Below are 26,561 nucleotides of genomic sequence, written 5' to 3' on the forward strand. Positions count from 1 at the left end.
ATAGATCTCTTCTTGGCAATCATCCCTACCCCCACTTCCCCTGTAGCAATTATATATCTCTGCACGTGCACACAGAGAGGACCCCAGAGAACATGAGTATTTCCTTTAACAAGCAAAGCAGCTAGAAATGAGTGGCTAATGAAAATGCAGAGAAGCCATAACTCCCTTTGTCTTACAGGCAGTCTCAGTAGACTTCAACAATGTATAATGTTCACCCTTTCCAGAGGCTTAACAGAGGTGTGATCCAGGGCATGGGAGAAGCTAATGCTTTTTTAGAATGCTTCTGGCTCACGTTTCTTGAACAGGGAAGAAGTTTAGTGGTACCAATGGTGCAACATCATACTTCCTGGCAGATATGATATAGATCTGATGTCATGAAATAAGTAATGCACCACCATCACCACCACCATCACAACCACCACCATCATTCCAGTGAATATTGGGAATGAAGGAGATGATAGTACTGGATGATCTACTCTGCCAGTTAGAACACTTCTGAGGTAGAGTTTTATGTCCAAATCTAGGTCCTAGACTCCAAATGAGATACAGGCACACAATCTCATTTAAAGGAAAGCAACAAGGATAGGGAGGGCTAAGGAACTAGGGAGGTTTAATCAGGAAAAGAGGACTCAGAGGAAACCAGAGAGGTATTTGCAAATATCTGGAGTGTTCTCATGTAGAGGAGAGATGAGATAAGCTCTGCTGGTTCAATATTACCCCAAGGGAGTGAACTGGAACCAGTGGGTAGAATCTATAGGTAGACAGGCTTCAGCTCATTACTCGAAAGAACTTTCTGGCAGTCAGAGGTATCCAACAGTGGGATGAACTCTCCAGGAAGGGAAGGTATGAATCTGCCATCACTGAGGGTTGGAAGTAGAGTTAAGATAACCTCTTGGTGAAAATATTAAATCATGAGAAGGAACAGGGAGGCTAGACTACGTAACCTTTAAAGGTTACCCAAATTTGACAGCCTATACTTCTATGGGGTATGGAGCTTCTGCTCTCAACATTACAACACTGCGCAACTTTAGGTTTGCAGCATGGACGGTGCACATATCTACAATACCAACTTTCTCGCAGAAGGCTTAAGAGCAGTATGGGTCCAAGCAGAAGAAATAACAACAATATCATCACCATCATCGTGATCTTATTTCCCTTCTGCATCTTCATCTATCACGTTGCGGCACTGTCATGGGCACTTTATAGACCTTATCCCTAAACTTTAAGAGTCCAGCTAGGCTACTGTGAGACTCTGAGCTGGTACCATGTGATCTTTGGTTTTTACTTTCCTCATCTGGAAAATGTCATCTTTGGTTGTTACTTTCCTCTTTTTTCTTCCCCCAGATGAAACTGGCTTAAATGGAAGAAAACTCTAGACAGGAGTCAGCAAACCCCAACCTGCCACCTGTTTTGAGATAAAGTTGTACTGGAACACAGCCACACTCACTCGTCTATGTGCTGTCTGTGGCTACTTTCACCCTATACTGCAGAACTGAGTGGTTCTCCCAAAACCTTATGGTTCCCAAAGCCTATGATATTTACTATCTGGTCCTTTAAGAAAAGGTTTGCAGAACCCCATCCTAGACCCAAATCAAGAAGTTGAACCTCATTATTCATTAAAGGGGACATAAGGTCCCCTTTAAGTTCTTTCATATTGTCAGTCTATGGAGCAGTAGCAGCAGGGGCCCAGTTCAATTATTTCCTTCCTCTCCACCACAACTTAACTTGGCAGATACTTTGAAATATTTTCCTTCTTGGAATAATGAACAATATGTGTCACCTTCATTTTACACAGTAAATATAGTCCTGAAAGGTTAAGTGTAAACAGAATTTTTCATAAAAATTGAAGTACATTTGAGCACACCAAGATGGTTAGTTAGTTAAAAGAAATCTTTATAAAAATAAGTTTAATGTTTGCTGCAGGGTAACTTGTTCTATAAATATGGATTTTACATATTGGATTTTCTCTAATCACTTTGTCCTCCACTCTAGTCAACCATGTCAAAGTCACATTGGAGTTTTTTTCCCTACTTTTGGGGTAATCAGTCTGTTGGTATAAACACAGAACCATTGGTTTGAAAGGAATATTAAATGTCATTTAGTTCAATGCCTCCTCCTCTCTCTTCCTCCAGTTCTACCAACCCTAGCCAGTATTTGAATCTTTTTTCTAACATCCCTACCAAGTCTTTGCTTACTCTTCCAGTGATGAAGCTCCCACATCTTCCCAGGAAGTTCCTTCCATTCTTGGCAGTGGACTTTGCCTTTAGGGAAGTGATTCTCAATATTTTTTTCCATCTTGACAACCATAAGGGAATCGCAACACACTTTCATCAGTAACAGTAGTTTCATATACAACCAAACTGTTAATATAGGTTCTCTCTAGAGAGCAATATAGTGATGGAAGGGAAACTTTCTTTTCATTTAATATACTTCTATTGTCAAGTTTTTTTGTAGTGCACGTATATTACTTTAATATATGCATGCAAACATTTAAAAAAAGTGGTCTAGGGAGATAAATGTTTATCACAGCAGTGATGGGGGTTGGGCAGGAACAAGTTCCCCCTACGGAAACAATACAGAATGAGAGGGAATGCTGTGTGTTATGATTTGACACCTCCATTGACTGCATTGAGTGCAGAGTGGGGATTGACCTGACCGTAATATACTAGAGAGGAGGGGAGCTGAACACCCCCTATGTCCTTGAAAATCACTGCTAATCTCTATCTCAGCTGAGTATGCTAGCTCTTCAGGCATTTTAAGACTGCTTTCAGGTGTGCAAGGAAAGTTAACTGCTCTCTGGCCTCATCAAGGTTGATTTTAATGACTAATTGTAAACATATCTCATTTTGTCATGTATCTGCCTCTTTTTCCCTGCCATTCTGCCTAATTCATAGTATACTCTTCTATTTGGACACTCTGCCTTCCAATATTATTCTTCTACAGTCTGTTCATTTTCTCTTTATCATAATGGGACAGCACACTTCCTAATTACTCAAACTCACTACCTTACTCCAAGCTTATGGGTGTTTTTACCAAATATCCACAGATTTCCCTCCTCTGTTATGAAGAATTTACAGCCAGACCACCTGCGTTTAGATTTGGTTCTATCATTTACTACTTGTATAACCTTGGCGAAGTAACTCAAGCACCCTGGGCTTCAGTTTCATCATCTGAGAAATAAAGACAACAGCAGCAATTCGCTTATACGATTGCAGGGAAGATGAAATAGGATACATATAAAGCGCATAGAAGAGTACTTGGCACAGAGTGGACACTCAATCAGTGGCAATTTGCATTGCTGATTCCTGCTCCTCCTTCATTATCACCATCACGCACTGCTACTACTTAGGAAACTCTTACACGAGGCCGAGGGTGTTTAGGAAACTATCTTACTACAGGCCAAGAGTATTTACTTGACAATTTCTTTCCATTAGATTTCTATGTTCCCTCTTTCTCAGTCCAGAACATTCTTGACATTTCATCTCTTCAACACAGTTCTCTCTGACAAATCAGATTAGAGTGGAACTTTGTCACTTGGCTTTCCTACTACTACGGCTGTTTTCATTGCATTATAATGTACACTTATGCTTCACCAATTCACATTCCTCTTCTTTTCATACCTCTATTCAAAACCTATCTCCTAGAGAGGGTAGAAAACTTTCTGTAAAGGGGTAGATAGTAAATATTTTCAGTTTTATGGACATACGGTTTCTGCTGCAACTACTCAACTCTGCCATTGTAGCATGAAAGTAGCCATACACATTAACAAATGCATATGACTATATTCCAATAAATCTTTATTTGCAAAAATAGGCAACAGACAGGATTTGGCCTAAGGGCCACAGTTTACTGATCCCTGATCTAGAGGAATCCTTCCCTAAATAACTCCGCCTGGCTGCGATCATTCCACTGTTCTGCTTCACACATGTACTATTTTCATTTACATGTATTTATAAACTTCTGAGTATTTTTATGTGGTCAGTCTCCCATTTAGATTTAAAGAAAGCTGTCATTGCACTCATTAAACAAAATTTACCTAAGCCTAGGAGTAGCATTGAGTGTTAAGAACACAAAAACAGGATGTTCCAGCCTATGCTCACAGAGAACTCACAGATTAGTAGGCTAGACAGCAACTCAAATACACAATCATAAAATAATGTGGTTTTTGCTATAAAGAGATTTGCTATACAAAATGCTCTGAGAAAAGAGAAAGGAATGATTGACTTTGCTTGGGGAGTTAGGAAAGCCTCACAAAGGACATGAAGTAGAGCTATGATTGTCAGAAGAAAGATGAATAGGCATTTTAGGCAAAGGAAATATAGTATAAAGGTACTAAGACATGGAAATGGATCATGTGTTTGGACAACAGCCAGAAGCTTACTATAGATGGAAAGGGGTAGGGTAAGCTACAGAGACAAATGACAGGAACTGAGGGAGGTGAGAACAGAAAGGTAAGTACCAGCAAAAGAAGAGCTTCACAGTTGCCCTACTAAGACAATAATGGTATATACACAACGAAGGGTCTAGGATCATCCCAAAGATTATATTAAGACATTCAATATCAAGGTCAGATTCATTAATGATATTTAATGCCCATGAGGGAGTTTTAACTGCTTCACAGACTTTTACATACATTTCCAATGTTCATACAGCTTCCATACTTACATGTCTACTAAATTCTGATAATAATTATGAATTTATGATGTAATGAGAAGGGTAAGATTTAGAGGCAAAAGATCTAGGACTAAATCTTGCAGTTTATAGTAACAAGGTTTTGAATAAGTCTCTTAACCCCTCACTGTTTCCATAAAACAGGAATAGCAACAGTCCCTATTTCATAAGATTACTGTAAAGACTATATGAGATAATGATGTCAAGAATACTTTATAAATTATAAAAGAGCTGCATAAATGACTTGCGGGCTTTGTGAAAATTGTAGGATAAGCTGGCAAGAAAGGGTGAGATTCTTTTATTTACTCTAACAGCTTTTTGTGACACATACATTCATACACAGCCTAATAGAGGATAACTCTCCATTTCTATTACATGTTAGTACAAGTTCTGACCTTTTCGAGGATCTGATTTTTGCATGGTACCATCAGCTATACCAAATAGGAATTTGTTCCTCCTTAGCAAGATGGAGAAATCTAGAAGAAAAGATTAAAAAAAAAAAATTAAAAATGTGAACTACTGTAGATCAAAGGAGACTCACAGTGAAATTAGATTTTTATCAAAGGAAACCAGCAGGCTGGATACCCAGGAGGGCTTTCCAAGGGCAGTAATTTAGTTTTTTTAGTAATTTAGATTTCCAGTTTCCAGGATCCTTCCCTTAGGTTTGTGTGTTCAGAACCTTGATTCTGTTAAAAATAGAACAGACTCTTTAAGGCATTAATAGGTCATTAAACAATGATGGGTAAACGAGAATGTTAATCTATTAATTTACTGTGAGAAATGTAACAGCCATATAATTAAAATATTGTACACTGAAAAGTATAAACACAGTGGAAACAAATTAAAGAAATGAATGGAAAGACATCCCATATTCATGAATTAGAAGACTAACATTGTTAAGATGACAATACTACTCAATGTGATCTACAGACTCAATGCAATCCCTATCAAAATCCCAATGATACTTTTTTGCAGAAATAGAAAAAGCCATCCTAAAATTCACAGGATATGTCAAAGGACCTCAATAGCTTAAACAGTCTTGAAAATGAAGATCAGTATTGGAAGATTCACACTTCTTGATTTCAAAACTTACTACAAAGCACAGTAATTGAAACAGTGTGGTACTGGTGTAAGGACAGGCATATAGACCAATGGAATAGAGAGCTCAGAAATAAACCTTAATATATAGTCAAGTGATTTTTGACAAAGGTGCCAAGAATACTATTTAGCCATAAAAAAGAATAAAATTCTTATGCATGCTACAACATGGATGAATCTTGAAAACATTATGCTAAGTGAAATAAGCCAAACGTAAAAGGATAACTATTGTATGATTTCATTTATATTTGGCAACTAGAATAGGGAAATTCGTAGAAAAGTAAGTAGAACAGAGGTTACCAGGGGCTGGACAGAGGAGGGGAATGGAGAGATATGATTTAATGGGTACAGAGTTTCTGTTTGAAATAATGAAAAAGTTCTGGAGTTGGACAGTGGTGAAAGCTATACATCATTGTAAATGTACTTAATGCCTTAAAATGGTTAAAATGGTAAATTTTATGTTATACATATATTAACAGAATAATAATAAAAAGAAAAATAAGCAACAGGTGGATCTGCATCAGGACTTGATAGTTCCTTTCAGCCATCTCACAACGGTAACAGAGAAAGCACCTGGACTTTCAGGAAATTAAGTCCTTGAGTCACAGCATTCCTTTTCCAGGGTAGTCCTAGATGTAACCTGCTATCAATTTTCTGTATAAATTCCTATTTAGCATGTTTCCAAGTGAGACTATCTTCTGATAAACACATCTTTTCTTTGGATAATGTTATTATCTATATATAGCATGTGGTACAGATGGTCTCTGAATTTGAGTATCAACTCTGTCACTAGCTATGTAAACTTGAATAAGTTACTAAATGTCTCTGGGCCTCAATTTCTGCATCTTTAAAGTGGAAACAGTAGTGTCTAATCCAAAGGGTTTGGGAGGGCTGAATGGTATTATCTACTTTAATAAATTAATAAGTGCCTGATGAATAGGAGGTACTTCCCCGCCTCCCTAACTCTTTGCCATATTGCTGATCACTGATGAAGTCACAGTCAGTTCTCTGTCTCTTAGCTCCAATGGCATCCATACAATCATCACCACATAGCTTAGAGGCCTTGCCAGTATCTCTATCAGAAACCTTCTCTCAAAGGCCAACATTCAAAAGACCAAAAGGAAATGTAAACAAATTCGTTTTCTGCCTACCTCACAAACCTCTCCAAGATTCCACCCTCCCTGAGGGCAGACAGTCATATGCTTACTTTATATCCCACATATTGCCTAGAAGAAAAAAATAACTTTCTCAATTTTTTAAATTGGATTTTCAACAATTCTACATTTTTAATAACAGGATCTTACATCAATATCCAAGTATACAAGTTCTATTTCTATACTTTTTTTTTTAACATTTTTTATTGATTTATAATCATTTTACAATGTTGTGTCAAATTCCAGTGTTCAGCACAATTTTTCAGTCATTCTATACTTTCTATACTTTCTATACTTGTATTATAAAAACAGTGAGTATGGTTTTCCATCAGTGATGAGAACATAAGCAAAATATAAAAGGTGTTACACGGTGATGTAGTGACCATTTCAAAGCCTGCTGCACTATAATGGGCTTGTATTAAAGGTGCTGGAAATAACAGAGTAAGTCCAATATCCCACCACAAAAAATTTAATAATAAAGTTGATCTACCAGATAAAATTATATTATACAAATCAGAAAAAAATTACCATTTAATTTCCACTACTAGGCATTTTTATCTTCATTACTTGATTTAAAGCACCCAACATTTCTAACATTTCTCATTTAGGCTGGGGGAAAGAAAAGCTGAGGTTCTGAAGTGAAACAAGATTAATTAAGGCATCCAAGGTCACATGGCTACTAAATGGGAAGACTAAAATTAAAGACTAATTTCAAAGTCCATGCTCTCTTTGGTTCCATTATGCTTGCCTACTATAGTTTAAAAACAACAGGAAGGCTTCCCTAGTGTACTTGATATAGGCCATATGCATAGAGAGAGATTTGGCAAACAGTCAAGTACTATGAAATGTAAGAAATTATTATTAGCAAAAGGAAAGAGCTTCATAGGGCAGTAGCTTTCAAACCTTTTTGATTGTGATCCACAGACTTAAATCCAGGAGTTTTTACAATAATATGCATTCCTGGAAACCTTACATCTTGTAAAACTATGCACTAAACATGGGCCTGTGGGAAAAATAGAGTAAGGAATAGACTACCAAAAGCCCATGGAACTTTGCATCCTTTATACACATACCCACATACTCCATAAGGATCTCAGTCATTAATGGTTAAATTAGGCTCAACAAACTAAACTGAAAAAAAGGTAGAAGAGTGAAATCCACTTTAGAATAATTTCCAATTAAAATAACTTTTAAAAATAAAGTTTTAATGAGTAATGGAACAAACTTACAGCAATCCAGAACACTAAGCTTCTAAGAGCGACTTATTTCCCCAAAGTTTCCTGGAGTGAAAATTTGAAATCATGTCACTACCTGCAGACAGGAGCCACTTAATAAAAGCTTTTCATAGTGACAAAATTAACACTTGAGGTCAGATTCATATGGCTTTGGGAACCAATAAGACTATTAACCAGTTTACCATTTTATCTGTTCACACTGTCCAAGCATACCTTTGAGTGGTATCTATGCTACACAGTACAAGAGATCTCAACATCAACTTTATTCTGTTAGAGTGTAATAGGATAGAGTCCTACACAGGAAACTACCTCCATGGACACCGCAGAGCCTTGAGAACAGAGTAAATCCTCACTGTTTAAGCCATAGGGAGAGGTACATAAAGTAATTCGGGCTCATTAACAGAGCAGCATCTATAAACCATTCTGTAATCCTCCCTCCCTGAAGTCTTAGGTTCTCATCGGAAAAAAGTGAGTTATGAATCCTTGACATTATCCAACGTCTTTTATGAATCTTACAGAATTACAAGCCTGGGGCAACTATGGTTTCTCTGTACCAAGAAACTCAGATGCAACTTAGACCTGAACTTGGCCTGGTTCATTCTAAGTCACTGAGTAGTCACTTCCTCAGGGCTTCAGATTCTTTACTTTAAAATCAAAAGGTTAGAACTTGATAGTGCCTTCTCAGGCAGGTCCCATGTTTACTACAAACTAGCTGCAATGCCTGTTTCTTCATCATCCACCTCTATAAGTGCCTGATTTTACGGTTTCATAGAAAATTCTATTGCTATTGAAATAAGGGAAATTTATCAAATGAGATCAACTGTCTTCCTGTGAGCTACTCAGGCAATTGCCCTGACACCTATTTCTGGTTGTCAAACTTTGAGACTACCTCTTTCTTCATTGTAATGGTAAGGCTAGACAATACAAAGAGGCTTCCAGTGAAATGTGTCTTATGTGAATCTGAAACAGCAATCTCAGGAGAGGGCTCTCTTCTCTAGAAAACTGACTTGACTGAGAGGGCAGAGAATAGTGGCATATAATTGAAGAATCAGCAGGAACCAAGAGGCATGAGAAGGAGAAAACATATGTCCAGTTTCACTTCAGAGACAAAAGTTTATGGTTGCTTAGCTTTTTGAGTTTGTTTCAATCCCAGAAATTTAGCTTTTAGGACACAAGATGCCTTTCTCAACTTCCTCAGCTTTTGACTCAGTAATTTATCCCTTAACTAAAATATACTTTAATTCTTCTTCATTTTAAGTGTCCAGGGTTCAATAAATCAGGATTAGTGGTACACTTTATTTCAGAGAATGATTTTATATGCTAGTACTAGTTTGGAGAACTCCAGAAATTTACTTCATCAAAATCACTGATAGCTGTCTAACCTGTGTGATACTCTTTTAATATACAGCAGTGACTCATAACTTTTCCCCCCCGACATATCTGAAGGATACAAAACACTCCTACCAGTGCAGGCAGGCTCATTAAAGGCACTGATTTTCAGCAAGAGGGTAGGAGGTAGGATTAATTTGATGGGGAGGAAGGCTCCACTGGGTGAAGGTATTTTGGAATCTCCAGGGGTTACTCAGGTATTTGTGTAATGAGAGAAAGCATCTCCCCCAGTCTATATTCCACTGCTCTTCCCCCGACCCAGGGTCTAGAGCAGTGCCATCCAACAGAAATATAATTCAAGTCACTGATGTCATTTTAAGTTTTCTGGTAGTAGTCACATTTTAAGAAGTAAAAAAAAGAAACAAGTAAAAATAATTTTAATAATGCATTTTATTTAACTCAATATATTGAAATATTAGCAGTTTAGCCAGTAATCATTATAAAAATGAATGGAAATACTTTACATTCTTTTTTACATGAAGTCTTCAGAATCTGGTGTGTATTTATGATTATAGCTTATCTCAATTCAGATTTCAAATTTTCATCAGAAATACTTGATCTGTATTTAAACTTCATAAAACTTATGGTTGAAAAGAATATTCATATACTCAAATTATTCAAAACATACTTTAAAACTTTCTAGTAACTGTATGGAGAATGAGCTTTTAAATTTAAATTTAATTAGAATTAAATAAAATGTACAATTTAGTAATCCAGTCACACTAACCCTGGGGCTACTGTGTTAGACAACCCATATTTAGAGGAAATAAATAATAAAATTAAACATTAAGTACTTACTATGTGCCAAGCATTTTCTAAGCACTTGAATTGTATTAAGTTGTTCAATACTCACAACTCTAAGGTAGGTACTATTATTACCTTCATTTTATTGATAAGGAAACCAGTGTAGAGAGATGACATAATTTACCCAAAGCTACACAGTTAGTAAATGGTGGAACTGATATTCAGAGCAAGGTAATTTGGCCCATTTCTTGTCTCTGAGGATTAGGAGTTTTCCAGGAAAGCTGAGCGATTTATATTTAGTATGCCTAGGAATAAATGCAGTCTTTGTCTATGTTTGGTTAGGGGCTCTCAGCACTGGTGATTTTCTCCATTATTTGGCCCTACCTTGATTATATGTTAATGTAAATTAGATCACGTCATTCTCCTGCTTAAAATCTCCCAAAGGCTCCCCATAGCAGCACTTAAAATTAAATCCAAGTTAAACCTTATCCTGACCCACATAATCCTACATGATCTGCCCCCACCTCTACTGCCTCCTCTCCTACAGCTCTCATCATGCACTTTGCTCCAGCCAGCTGGCCTTCTCTACTCCCGCTGCAGGCCAACCTCCTTCCTATCTTAGGGCCTCTACAGGGCCTGGAATGCTCCACCCATATGCAAGAAGCTGGCTTATCAGCTTAAATGTCACTGCCTCAAAGAACCTTTCCCTGACCTTTCAACCTAACGGAGTTGCCCAGACTCTATCAGACCACTCTGAATTCTCCGGTGGTTAGCACCAGTTAGTATCTTCCTTGTCTATTCATTTGCCTCCTCCACTGGGGCCTTGACTATGTTATTTATTCAGCGCTTGGAATACTGCCTGGTATAGAGAAGGCACTCAATAAGTATTCATTTTGAAATAAATGAAAGTTAATCATTTAAAAAAAAAAGACATCAAATTTATAAGTTACATGATCAGAAAGTGTCTACTTTCTGAATTTAAGAAATAATATATTTGGGTGGTTGGTAATTAAAACTCATACATAGTTGATTTCTGAGAGAGAAACAGTTAAGAAAAAAAGTCTCTAAAACTGAAACAAAAACAAGCTGGGTCCTTTAGTATCTGTAAGTCACTCTCTCAAATCTGACAGGATCATTCATAAAGGTAATGACAGGATGTAAGGAGTTGATAGACATAATCATGAATATAATTTACTTTTCAAAGACTTTTCTGAATACATTTCTCACAGCTTATTAAGGAAATCCACATAACATAAAGGCTAATTCTATCTGATTAAAACTCATTTAAAAGACATGCACTGAGATGACAAAAGATTTTAAAAATATGAAAAAGTACCTAGCTACTTAGCAGCATTGGGAAACAGGGATGAGCACCACCAAAGAGTCAGAAACTGAAGAATTTCTGTAGCACATATAATCAAAATTGAGCAATATAATGCAGAAATCAATGCTGAGAGCCTCTAACTAAACACAGGTAGAGGTCTGTATTTACTGTTACGGCATACTAAACAGATCAACTGTCCTGGGTAAAAAAACCCAAGCTCAGAAACAACAACTGGGAGCTGATGAAAAGTACTGAGATATCTGAGATTTTAAGAAGTGTGCTGGCACCCAACTCTGCACACAAAGCTTCTAGCTGCACTTTTTGCCACTAGGCACAAAACGTACAGTATTTTTACAATTAATTTCTAAAGAAACTTAAAAAGGAGAAAGAGACAAAGACTACTATAAAGAGCTTACTCTAAATGTGACAATAAAAAAGATGAACTGAAGGCACTCTCAGGAAAATGCACACAGGACGAGTTAAGGTTAGAAATAATGGTGTAGCACAACATTGTAAAATGATTATAAATCAATAAAAAATGTTAAAAAAAAAGAAATAATAGTGTAGGAACACAGTACAGAGATCCAAATAATGAACAACCTCGTAAATAACATTCTTTGCCGGTACAGAGCAACATAAATAGGTAAAATGCAATGTAACTACCAATATTTGAAATGTATCTGCACCCCTGGCCTCCAAATTAGTTAAAAAAAACCTCTTTCAGAAAAGTCCTAAAGAATCACCAGAGAAATTTTAATACAGCTGGGTAGATAGAGGGATGGACAAATTGATATGTGGTATTTATAAGTAATGGTAAAACTGAGGTGGTGGACATTAGGTTTTCCATTGCAAAACCCTTTTAATTTTGTTGCATGGTTGAAATTTTCTGTAAGTTGAAAAACAAAAAAAACACCTTAAAATACCTCAAAGAAGCTGCTGTCCCAAAGGTCAAATTGAGCAACAGTGAAAAGGTGGGCAGGCTAGAGCAGAGACTGAAGGAAAGAATGAATATTAATTGTCTTTTAGCACTTTTACATATAATTACCATTGCATCACAACAAACCTGAAAGGCAGGTGATATTATCTCCATTATACATACACATACACACACACACACACACACACACACACGCCCCTGAGGCTCAGAGAGTACCTTAACCAAGTTACTTGGATATCAGTGAATGTTAGGCCTGATCAAGCCTGGGTTCAAAATATGCATGTGGGTTTAAAAATATGCCTAAATTCTGAACATATCTTTATCATCATTTATTTCCACAGGTGTCCAGGAAAGTAACTTTATCTCAGCTTTATTTGGAAAAGCACTTTAAATAATGAGAACATGTGAAATATCTTTTATAAAACATAACAATATTTTGTATAACATAAATGACTTCCAGTCTCAAAGTGCCTTATAATTTTCAAAGTTAACTGACTCACAATGATTGTATTACAGTTACTTGTATACATCTTTTATGGTTTTTTTTCTAGCACTGTGATTCCCTTGAAGTTAGGATCCAGATCTGATTCATTTCTACATTCTTTGTAGCAGCACCTGGAACAGTAGAGATTAGTGAGTGTTTACTTAAGGAAAGAAGGTGATCCTCACAATAGAAATGAAACGTAGCAACCCTTCTAAAATAAAAATTTGATCATGTTGCATCTCTCCTTAAAATCCTTCAACGGATCCACGTAGCCTATAGAATGAAATCCACCAAAGTCCTTGGCATTGCATATGAAACTCTTCAAAACCTAAATCCTTTAAGATTTGGCCCCTGATGACCACTCAAGCCTCATCTACCCATCTTCTTCTCTTTATCTTCTTCCCCTAAGTTATTCTACAGGATCTACAGTCTCTCAACTTGTCTGCAGTGAAATCCCTTTTCCCATTACACTCTCAACTTGTCACAACTCATCCTTCAAAATTTAACTCAAAAATCAATGAATCTCCTCCTCATCAGCCTTCTCAGCTTTTTTCCCTAGATAATCATTTCTTCTATGTTATTGCTTATATCTGGTTCATACTTATAGCATTTAAATATTGTAATTACAATCGTTTATTTACATACTTCTCCCTATTTGATGGTGAAGCCCTAAGGAGGTTATTCATCTTTATATCCTTGGGGTCTAATACACTGCCTAACAGTAGTAGGCATCAGATACATGCTTGTTGGGCTGAATTCAAATATACTCACTTAGAAAGTACACAAGTGTTAAAACAGGATTTGGATTTTTCAAAATATAGATGTTTCAAAAAATAGATGTTTAATTTTTAACTAAACTGTGTATTACAATGGCAGTTGCCCTGAAGGTCCCTGCTAATGCTCTGTGACCCAGCTGGGCCTCCAGAAGGTTCATTACTTTCGTATTACCACTGTGGCAATTTATTAATGAGCTCAGTGCAAGCAAGACAAATTGAAATGACAGCTTTGGCAACTAACATCTCTTATTTATCACTAGAGCTAGTCTCTCACTAGCAGTGCCATGGATAAGCCTTCCTCAGTGCAAAACAAGATTTAACAGAGTAATTTCTAAGAGGCCTGCAAACACTGTGATTGGCTAAGGGGAATTCAAGAAAGTTTAGGTCCTTGTTAGGATAGGAAAAGAATGTATTCTTGAAAAATACCTCAAAACTGAAAAACAGACTCTCACCCATACCTGATTTAGATGATTTAGATGAGATTTGAGACTTTTTGAGTTGATTATATTTGGGTGAGATTTGGGGCTTGGATTGGATGCTAGAATAGGTTAAGACTTTGGGGGATACAAGGATGGGGTGAATGTATTTTGGACATGGAAAGGACATGCATTTGGGGGGAACAGCGAGTAGACAGTTATGGGTTGAATCATGTTCTCCAAATTGTATACTCCTGGTTCCTGTGAATGTGACCTTATTTGGAAATAGGGTCCTTGTAGATATAATCAAGTCAAATGAGGTCATCAGGGTGGGCCCCAGTCCAATATGACTGGGGTCCTCATAAGAGGAAAAAAGCACCATGTGAAGACAGACACACCTAGAGAGAACACCATGTGGCAAAAGATGCAGAGAGCAGAGTGATAAAGCTGCAAGCCAAGAGCTGACAGCCACCACCGGAGACAAGGAAGAAGCAAGGAAAGATTCTATCCAATGTCAGAGGAGCACTGCCCAGGTGACACCTTGATTTTTGAGGACTACCCTCCAGACTGTGAGAGAATAAATTGCCACCCAATTTGTGATACAATTTGTTAAAGCAGCCCTAAGAAACTAAAACATCCCTTAATACTAGCTAATATATATTCAAGACTTACTAGGTACTGTGTAAAGTGCTTTACACTGATGATCACATTTAATCTCTACCACAACCTCATGAAGAAAAGAAATAAAATAACTTTCTGGTACACTATTCCTAACTACTACACTAAACTTTTTATATATTATTGTATAATAAGGAATTTGTCTGGTCTTTGTCCCAGGTTCCTGGCAAAGAACTTCTAAAACCTCGGGAATTTTCCAAGTGATAGGAGTGTCTATTATTCATGAGCCCCTTGGACACTTATGAGTTTATGCTAATGAGATGGCTCAGAATAGGGGCTGATTGCCAGAAAGACCAATCATGTGATTAGAAAGTTGGGGCTTTGAGCAGCCTGACCCTTCAAGGCCTACATAATGAAACCACAACCAAACTCTGGACACTGAAGTTCAGTGGAGCTTCCTAATTAGTAAACACATCAATGTGCCAGGAGGGTGACATGTGATGACTCCATGGGAGAGGAAATGGAAGCTCTGTGTTCAGGACTCTCCCAGACCTTGCCTTATATGTCTCTTCATTTGGCTGTTTCTGATTTGTATCCTTTATAATAAACCTATAACCGTAAGTATGACACTCCTGAGTTCTGAGAGTTGTTCTAGTAAATCATGGAACCTGAGAAGGGTCATAGGAACCTGTCAGATTTGTAGCCAGTTGTGAGAAGTGTAAGTGGCCTGGGGATTCCACCTGAGGCTGGCATCTGAAGTGGGGGCAATCTTTTGGGGATCATGTTTCCTTAAACCTGTGGAATCTGACACTAACTCTGGAAGGTCAGTGTCAGAATTAAATTGCAATATACCAAGTGGTGTCAGAAAAGCTGGGGTTAAAACAGATTACAGTGACTGAGTCCTATGGTGGCCCAGTATACCCAACAGTAACCAGGGATAGAAAGCAGAAAATGTGCTATACAAGATACAAGTCATTTGGTCTTTCAGCTATTTGACTTACATGTACCATTTTTTCATAAATTATATATTAATTGACACCCCAAATTTTTCTTATATGTAGAATTGGGCTTTTCATTATTTCTCCTAAGAAATAATGATTTTGAGCTAAATCATGGTGGAATGTCTACCAGGGAAAAGATTTGGACATTGAGTGAGACTTGGGTGTTGAGGCTTATTTGCTCATGCAATGCAAGAACATAATCCCCAGTTGGAGGACCCTTTGCCTGACTCAGTCACTCCTCACTAGCCTCACTGAGAGGCAAGCATCACTGGGTTGTGGGTAGGCAGCAGGCGGCGGGATTTCACCAGGAGATATGTACATATGTTTGGAGGGACTGCATCTAATTCTTTGACTCATGGAATAATTTATACAAAATCACAGTTACTTTCCCTAAAATGTTCTTTATATGAACTAAGCCCCATAAGTAACTGAAATATAACATACACTTTTTAAAATGAGGTATTTAAAGCCAACACATTTCATGCAATAACTGATTCAAATAGAAATCGATTTTGGTGATGGTAATTTTATTACGTGTCATCTCCAACTAAGCTCCTTGAAAGCAGTTAACTATATTTATAGCTGTCTCTGTCTCAGAGACCAATTTACCTGGATAGGAAAGGAGGGACAGATTCAGAGCATAAAATTTGTTTTTCAGCTTAGTTAACACATGTTTCTGTGAACTCTAAATTCGAGGTCTATATTAGACGCTGGAAATACAGGGATGAAAGATACAGTCTTTGTTTTTGATAAGAGTTCATAATCTAAAGGAATCTAAAAATAAAGTTCATATCTTCTTACTGGAGCCTTCTCTGTGCCTTTTTTTTTTTTTTTTTTTGAGCTCTGTAACAAGGTAAACTGGTATATAAGAGGACAAGGAAACCATGAAGCATATTCACTCCCTTTCCAATGCCATCGCAGTGTGGCTTGGAGTCAGGTTTACCTCATCAACTTTTGGTGTAATGGACAGAGCAGGAGCCTTAGTCGGAGAGAAAACAGAACAAATTCTATGTCTGATGCTTAGATACCTGTGACCTTAGACAAGTTATTTAGTCCCCTTAGTCTCATCTTCTATAACTGTCAAAAGAGGATCAATAAGGTCATTCATGGTTTAGGCTGCAAAGATTAAATAAACAATATGCCTGACCTCCAGTAAAAATAGTAAATAAATGGTAACCATTATTATTAGTAGTATTATCATTGTCATTAATACTATATTTCAAAATTCAACAAGGCATGCAGTTACAAAGGGACAAATATTGAATGATTCCTATATGAAGTTCCTAGAGGTCAAATTCATAGATACAGAAAGCAGAATGGTAGCATCAGGGACAGGGCAGGGGAAGGAGGAATGGGGAGTTAATGTTAAACAGCTTCAGCTGAGGAAGATGAGAAAGTTCTGGAGGTGATGACTGCTCGACAACATGAATGGACTTAATGCCACAGAACTCTGCACTTAAAAATGGTAAAAAGAAAAAATTTGTTGTGTATATTTTACTACACACACACACACACACACACACACACACACAGAGACACATTGAACAGGGCATGGCAGAATGCTTACAAAAAAAAAAAAGATTAGGGAACAAAAGGACTGGAGCCTGATGTCACTAAGCAATGACAAATCTTGAGAGAGTAGATCCGCCTACAGATGATATGAATAGATGAATAACCTTAAGCTGGTAGCATTAAATCAGAGATATACCTATATATGGTTTTAGGAAACATTATTTACATCATCCTGACATAACTTACTTGAGAATATGAAGGGAAGAAGGAAGAAGGGTAGGAGGATGGGAGGGAGAGAGAGAGGGAAGAAAGAAAGGAAAGGAAAGGGGAAGAGGGGGAAAATAAAGAGTGAAAGAAAGAAAAAAGATATTATTTGAGTGTAAAACAACTGCTTTGAGTGACTTACTGCTTTGTCATAACAATGGGCAATAAATGTGACAAAATGACGCTGGTCGACAGGTAAGGGAAGATTCTTTTGCAAAAGTTAAACAAAACAAATACTGGATTTCCTCAAAATTTTAGATTTTAAACCAAGTTAGAGCTATATAAGCATCTTTAATTTCATATAGAAAAAAAAAAAACTCTTGAAACAAGTATTGTCAAACTCATTCTTTATAACATAAGACTTGTTAGGAATGCACCTACTATGTTACAGCAAGAGAGTGTTCCAAAACACATCACAGAGCTAAGAGGGAAGATAGCATTATGCTAAGGAACTCTGTAGTAATGCTTGGAAAATCCAAACAGCTGCACCTAGATTTTTTTAAATATGGGCATTAGGGTCCAAACAACTAGGCTGATGGGTTTTGGGGGAAGAGTTTTCATTTCTGGGAATCGGTAATTTAAACACTTAAGAAGGGTCCTGGGCAGGTAATTGAGACAGAAAGTGAGAATGCGGACCAAGACTGCACAATGGGACTGCATGACTCAGCCATTTTCCAAAGGACATTTCTGTTGAAATGAAGAATCAAGTCATGATAATAGACTAGTAGAGAAAACTAGAGAAGATCCTGGTCCACAGCAAATCTAGTCCAAATCACAGTTTATCCCTAAGTTTTATAACATCTTTTATCAATCTGAATTTTCTGAGAATTAGTCCCAAACTCCGTATGGAAAAATAGTGAAAGGTTTTGAAATGGCATATTCTATCTGCTGGAGCCTTCCATATTACCTGACCCTATAGAGATGTACCACTTTGTTTATCTCCAACCGGGCTATTTTACAACTTTGTTGTAAACTGATAGCTTTGTTGCAAATTGACAGAAATGCAAACTGTGTCCATGGAATTCAATTGATATTGCTCTATGAATGTTGAGCAGTTCTGCATCCATTTGTAAATTAACTTCAGGAAATCCTGACTAAAAATATGTGGTACTGAGTCCTTTTTTGAACCATTTTGAGTTAAGTAAAATTTTTGTTCATTTTATAGTTGTGTGAGTTGTGATTTTACCTTTTTCCCACCTTTTGCCAACCTCTCCCCATTTCTTCTATCCTCCAGCCCCTGGCAACCACCATTCTACTTTCCATTTCTAAGAGTTCATTTTTTTTTTTTAAAGAGTCCACATAAGTGACACCACGCAGTATTTGTCTTTGTCTGATTTATTTCACTTAGCATAATGCCCTCCAGGTTCATCCATGTTGTCACAAATGGCAGGATTTCCTTCCCTTTAAGGCTGAATATTATTTCATTGTATATATACATATTTTCTCTATCCATTCATCCTTTATGCACACTTCAGTTGTTTCCATATCTTGGCTGTTGTGAATAAATGATTTTACTCTTTTAAAGAAAATTATCCTTTAGCATCCCCAATGTCTTTAATTTCATTTGGGGGCAGGGAATGTGTCTTTGAATGTACTGTGGCAAAAATAAATCTAGATTTGGAAAAGACTTAGGTTTAGTCCTTGTTCAGTAAGTACTGACCTTGACTAATTTCCAGTGTCATCTCTAATTCTCACTGGTTCATATATCGAATGGGATTAATTCTTGCTTTGTCAACTTTCAAAGGCCTGTTGGAAGAATCAGATAAGTGAATAACCTGAAAGCATTTAGGTAATCCTTAAAAATCCCAAGTCCCATCATCCACAATACCATCAAAGTGATTTTCCTATAATACCTATGAGATCCTCTTTGTACTCTGCTCCAAACTCTCACTGAGCCCCCTTGCCAACAGGATGACATTTAAACTCCTTAGGACAGTATACAGGTCTTTTGGATGATCCAGCCCTTGACTACCCTCTCACTTCATCTCTAGTCACCCCTTCCCAACCTTAATACCACAGTAGCACTCAACTATTTACACAGCCCCAAATATTGTATATGCTGATAACTTCCATCTGAAATGCCCTCTCCTGCAGCCCTTCAGTCCACCTGATAAACTTCCATTAATCTTTTAAAGCCCAATTCATATATTACCTCTTCTGATAAGCCTTCCTCATACTCTCATGCACAATCATTCTCTCTTCTGTGGACTGTATACATTTATATTATAGCACTAGAATGTATTACAATTTATTTGTTTGTTTGTCTGATACTTCTGCTAAATTATAAGCCTTGAAGGGTGGGGTTGTTTCATGTGTATTTCTTTATTCTCTGCATCTGGCACATGGTGAGTGCTAAATACTGAACAGTTAAATGAAATGTAAGGCATTGTTATTATAGCTCCATTTCCCCCACAGCAACCAGCATAGAATTAAGCATACATACATTTAGTAAATAAATAATTAATCTCTTATTGTCACTTCTTACCATTATTACCCAATCCTAATTCAGGGTGGGCCTGTGAAAGGGTGCGTGTTAAACAAAATGTAAATTGCCCCAAGTCAATCTGCTGCCAGTAAACAGTACACTTTCTGGGGTTTCACATACTCTCATACATGCTTTCACATATGCAACTTCATGTGGCCCTCACAGTCTTGTTAGGTACAAAGGGCAAATATTAGTATCCCTGCATTATAAATGAAAACAGATTTAGAGAGTTTAAATGACTGATAAAGGTTACAAAGCTAGTAATCACTGGGTCTAGGATTAGAATATCTAGGTCATATGACTCAAAATCTTGTACTTTTTCCATAGGCCAAACAGTCTCTCTTGCCAGTAAGAGATGACTTACAGGTCACTCCTAAAATTGCAAGAACAGACAACAAGGATGCTACTTAGAGGATCAGATCTCAAAAATTTCAATCAAACCAATTTCAAAGCTAATCCAGTTTTAACCACCCTTCTCTCTACACCCCATAAACACACAGAGCTTCAATGCAGGTCCACACAAGACACCTAGGAGGGGGCTCATTACTTGTATCTTTCTAAGACAAATATTTCAACCTTTATTATATATGTCAAACTCGACACTCAGTTATAGGTCTCCTGGTGAAAAGAAAATCATACTTGTCCAAGACCAAATTAAAAGCTTCTGTGTCTGAAATATGCACCAAATATTGATAACTTTCCCAATTTATCCAATCTGTATTTATTGACTGCTTTGTGTGCCAGTCCCTGGGCTAGGGATCTAAGGATGGATGGGACTTGAATTACGTTAATCTACGTGGAGATAGATAAACAAATACACTACAACAGAATGTAATACATGGTTATTAAAGGTATGTTTAAGGTGGAGATCAATTTTGTCTAAACAAATTGAAAAGGCTTCACAGAGGAGATATTTTTGAACCAAAACTTAGGGAATGCATCTTATTCCAGACAGAGAAGGAAGTTGAGAAAATTCTAAGCAAAGGGAAATAGAAAAGTACTAAGCAGTAAAAGGCTTTGTGTGATGTCCTATGGAAAATGATAAGTAATTCAAACATAGGATATATGTCAGGAAGCAGTGACTGAATTAGAAAACTAGGTTAGACTCAGATAAAGATCAAGGAACATATTCTGTAGACTAAAGGTTTTTAAACCTTTTAAAAAGAACTATCTTCAAACACATTTTAATGCAAAACGTAATAATAATAACTACAGAGCTTATCTGGTAGAAGGGCAGTAAGGAAGCAGAGTCTATCCACCCTGCCTTACCTTGACTTCCCCCTCCTGGTGGTCCTTCATAGAGACCTAAAGCAGCCTAGCCCTCCAGGTGCAGTTATCAGCAAACTGTTACTAGTTTGCAGTAAGTGTAGAAATTGAGAGTAAGCACTTAGAAACTCTATATTATAACCTAATAGAATAATTTTATGTTGTTAAATCTAATAAAATTTTGTGGTTTATACTTAGATTTTTAAAAAATTTCATATTTCTAACAATTCATTTTTATTGTATTTATAAAATTATTAGTCTAAGATGAATGAAAAATACCATTCCTTCAACACACACAGTTTAAGAAGCACTGCTCCAAAGATTCCACAAAAGATCAGATTTGTAACCTAGGAAGTCAGAAAAATAACTAATGACTATTTAGAAGGAGAAAACCAATTGGCAAATATAAAGAATAAATAATATGAAAAAATAGATAATATAAGGGTTATTTGTTTAAATGGTAAGCATCTGGTGAATAAGGATTATTATGTTCACAGAAAAGAGAGATTTCTTCAGGCTAAAGTAGTCAAGTAAGGTTCAGATACGTAGTAGATTTTTAGAGAGAGGAAGACCTTAAGCGTCAATTTCCATAGCTAAATTAATTAAGCCAACAAAATTTAATATTACTTATTACATATGTAACATTATTTACTGAAATATCTACTACATATTGGTGGCAGGAATACAATACTGAACATAGGACATGGTCCCTTCATTATGTTGTACACTTTAAACTTATATAGTGCTGCGTGTCAATTATATCAATTATATATAAATAAAGTCTGCCATCATGACAGACATTAATCAACCAAAAAAAAATAGATGCTTCATTTAAAACTATTATAAGTACTACAAAGGAAAGTCACATGGTACTATGAAATCATGTAATATAGAGATCAAATAGATTCTGGAAGATGAAGGAAGGATTCCCTGAAGAAGTTATATCTTGGTTGAAATCCAAAGACTGAGCAGAAAGTAACCAGGCAAAGGAAGGGAAAGAACATTCCAGGTAGAGAGAACAGGTATATGAGGAGGGTGGGGCACGCACAGCTCACAAAACACAAAGGAAAGGCAGTATGACTGATGCATAGAAAGCAAGGAGAAAAGTGACAAGAGGTCAAAAAGCTAGATGGGCTAGTTTATTAAAACTTCTATAAGCAACAACATGGATGAATCTTGCAGACATTACGCTAAATGAAATAAACCGGTCACAAAAGGACAAATACTATGTGATTCCACTCATTTGAGAAACTGGGAGTAGTCAAAATCATAGAAACAGAAAGAAAGGTGGGGCATGGGCTGGAAGGAGGGAGGAATGGGGAGTCATTGTTTAATGGGTACAGAGTTTCAGTTTTGCCAGATGAAAAAAGTTCTAGAGATGGATGGTGGTGATGGTTGCACAACAATGTGAATGTACTTAATGCCACTGAACTGTACACTTAAAAATGGTTAAAACTGTAAATTTTACATTATGTAACCAGAGTTGGTTTCTACCACTTCGAACTAGACCCTTATGAAATTGGTATGTGGAATAAATGAGTCCATAAAACACAGAACTGACTGGATCAAGGTTGGGAACATCACAGTGCAGACCTCTATCTCATGCTGAGGTTGGCCATCTTTATGCAATAGGAGACAGCTGATCAAACTGTGGCCTGTTGCAGCAGGACTCACCACTACTGAGGCACGCTGCAAAAAGAGACGTAGTAGGGAAAATGTGGGATGTAATGAGTGTTGGCTTAATACGAAACTACTTAATATGAAATATGGAAGATATTCAAAATATTTCAACCTGTAAGATTATACTAGTGCATACTGAAGATTATCAGTCCTGATTTAAACTGGTCAATCTGAAAGCACTGGGAAGAAAATACTGCTTTTGTAAAAAAGGTTCCTTTTGCCTAGAGCCTGCACAGGAGCCTTGCTGAGTTGGGAAACTATCCAGGGCTAAAATAAAAATGATACCACAAAGGCAGAAAGGCAGGACCTACAACTACGGATAAGACTGAGACATAAGAGAGTCCCCTTGATTCCCCGAGGGTCCCCCAAGCACCTTTGTTAGGCATTCCTGGCCTAATAAAGCTCGGCTACAATCCAGAAGCAAGGAGTAGACTAATACCTCCCTTTCCTAGGCCCTATTTCAAATTAAGTGAGCCAATAAATTCCCTTTTCCCCCCTTTGGCTGCAATCCATTTATGTTGGATTTCTGCCCTTTACAACCAATATTTAAAAACTAAAGCACTGTTCTTTTCAAAAGGATCACCGGGGGCACTACCCCAAATCTACTGAAACAATCTCCAGGTCAGGGTATCTGCTATCTCTTAATAAGTGTTCCAGATGATCAGGTAAATTGGGGAAATACTGGCTTAGGCTAGAGTTTAACACTCAACAAAAGTCTAGTTGTCTCCTCCTATACTGTATGAAATGGTAGTTGTTATTTCCCAGTAACACAGAGAAAGGACATTATAACAATTTTTATTTAGAACATACTATATGCCCACAACTGTACCAGAATCTAACATAATATACGGTGACACTAAAAGTTTAAGATCTTGCCTTGCCTTTCAGGATCTTGTGGGGTTTTTTAAAAAAAATTCATTATCATTTATTTTATTATTTTTTTCTTTTTGGGGGGGGTAACTAGGTTTGTTTGTTTATTTGTTTGTTTGTTTATTAATGGAGGTACTGAGGATTGAATCCAAGACCTCGTGCATGCTAAGCATGTGCTCTACCACTTGAGCTATAGTCTCCTCAACCCCTGCCAGGATCTTGCGTTCTTTAATCTGTAGAAAAGACAAGCCCCACAGATAGATCAGGGACTGCTGAACCTGTGTGATCAACAGAATGATGTAAGGATATTTTTGGTACATGAGAGGTGGCAGACATGGGATTTAAACCCCTATCCATTAGACAACAAAGCTATTCCCAAAATACAGTCAGAGTAAAATACAGTCCCTTCTCAATATAAGGTAAAGAAGCACACAAAGTAAAAATCAGGTATAATGACTATAGTCCATTAATTCAAATTTGGATTTGACTTTGCAATTTATTAAAATATGAGCACTAACCCTAACAAGGAAACTGTTCGTATGTTTGCTCAAAGTAAAAAATAAGCATGACCGATTCGCTGAAGTGTTTCATTCTTCTATTCAGGGATTCTTTTAGTTTACCTACATTGGTGAGATAAGATATATTCAGTTTTAAAAAAAAAAAGAGTCAATTCTTACAAGTAAACCTTGCCTCCTGTGCTGATGAAGCCTCAGAACTACATGACACTGCTTGTGGGGAATATATATGGTAAAATGGAAAGATGCCTTAGGGTTGAAGTCAGGCTTGTCTGGGTTTGAAACTGAGTCCTATCACTAATAAATTCTATGATTTTGGCCAGATATCCTTGAGTCTCTGTTTCTTTATATATAAAATGAGCTAATAATATTTATATGAGGGTGGGTGAGGCTGATATATGTTTGCATTTTGCAATGTGTCTGACAGATACTCAAAAAAAAGTTTATTCCCTCTCTCAGTATGGGATGTTACATTGAGTAGGTATGCTGTAAATAAATTCTGGAATAAGGCGGGATATGTATAAGCTAACAAACACAGAAGATGATGGTTGTTACTTTTATATTGGATATATAAATTCTGAAACAATTTCATGTGCACTTACGGTTTTTTTAGGTACTTAACACTTGCCTGATATACAGCAGCCACTCAAATTTTTGATGATTCTTCCGTTAGATTTCTTGGACCAAGAGTCAAGATAATCAAATTCTAGTTTTCATGACCCTGGACAAACCATGTCCCTCCTTTAGGCTTCAATTTCTTCACTGAATAGCTGACCTAACAGTCACAGAGCTTGAGAGTTGGAAGAAATCTTAGAGATCACCTACTGCAACCCTCTTGCCTAAATCACAGAGCCAGTGAGTGGCAGACTGGGACTTGAATGGGGACTCCTAACCACCAAGCCGTAATTCTTTCCACACACACCGCAATTCTTTCCACACACACCATGGTGCTTATAAGGTCTCTTTCACCTTCTTGTCTATGAAATATTGGAAATTGAACTACTGATCTTTACAGAGTACCATCCAATTCTGAAAATTCTGAAAAATCACTAAATCAACAGCCTAAGTTCTATCTTTATTAAAACCAGAAGACATAGAAGAATAAACAAAATTGTCAGTATTAATCCTACTTGGCATTTTAGGGAAACTATGATACAGACACCAGAGGATGAAAATCCTTTCAATTGTGAGAATACATCAAATATTTAAATAGAGAGAGGATCTATTCTGAAGTCTCCCTGACTTCATCTTCTTCACAATTAAATGGAATTATAATCACTGGTCCACAGAACCGGTAGACTGGATCACTACCATTCTGAGACACCCACATGTCTATTAACTTGGTAACCCTTACTGTACCTTAGTGCACAATGATTTTTTTTTTTTTTTTTTATTCAATGGTCTCTTTGTAGTATTCCTAGTTTATCTCCCTGGGACCTTTCACACTGTTGACTAATCCTTTCTTACTGAAACTTACTGTTGTTCATTTGGCATTCAAAACACCACTTTCTTCTGACCTTGCTTATAATGTAGCTATTCAAAGTATAGTTTACTGGCCAAGAGCACAGACTCTGGACCTAGACTGCCAGACTTCAAATCCTGGTTCTACCACCTGCTAGTTCTGTGACCTTGAATAGGTAACTTAACATTTATGTGCCTGTTTCCCCATTTGGGAGGATTACATGAGCTTATGTGTACATAAAATGCAAAGTAAATGCTACACAGATATTGCTGCTGATTTTGTTCCCTTCCTTAGTCTCTTCCTCGACTGCATTTCTTTGTCCTCCACTACTCCACCTGTGGGATTCCATCCATGCAAAGGGGTCTTTACTTCTCTTTACTCTAACTAGTGAATTCCTTCTCAATCTTTAAGATGCAGTTTAAACGTCATTCTCTCTCTGGAGCCTTTCCGAAGATCATCTCCCTCCTTCTGCCTTGCTAGTCAATTGTTCCTGCCCTTGTGTTCCCATATTACTCTGAATATATTTCAACGAAAGCCCTTGCTACATTAGGTTGAATGAGGATGAGCCATTTGAAGCTGCCTATATTAGACCATTTCAGACCTATAAAAATAGCAATTTTACATGATTCATCCCAATAACATCTCTAAATTTCTGCTGCT

At 37.0% G+C, this 26,561-nt stretch overlaps 1 protein-coding gene across 11 annotated transcripts in view; it reads right to left on the reverse strand.

Moving 5' to 3' along the window:
• The window catches only part of SCMH1 (Scm polycomb group protein homolog 1), a 144,988-nt gene that overhangs the window by 109,694 nt on the left and 8,733 nt on the right, over positions 1-26,561 (reverse strand). For 5 of the 11 annotated variants that reach the window (XM_032493959.1, XM_032493966.1, XM_032493955.1 and 2 more), the window contains exons 2-3: positions 19,284-19,369; positions 5,067-5,147 (exon numbers count right to left, since the gene is read on the reverse strand). The exons of 4 other annotated variants lie outside the window; for them this stretch is intronic. The gene's annotated coding sequence lies outside the window, so the exon portion shown is untranslated. Of the gene's footprint in view, positions 1-5,066; positions 5,148-6,920; positions 6,966-19,283; positions 19,370-26,561 lie in introns of those variants that run through there. 2 more of the 11 variants (XM_032493957.1, XM_032493956.1) reach the window with 2 other exon arrangements.

Source organism: Camelus ferus, chromosome 13 (genome assembly GCF_009834535.1).
Source record: "Camelus ferus isolate YT-003-E chromosome 13, BCGSAC_Cfer_1.0, whole genome shotgun sequence".
NCBI lineage: Eukaryota > Metazoa > Chordata > Mammalia > Artiodactyla > Camelidae > Camelus > Camelus ferus.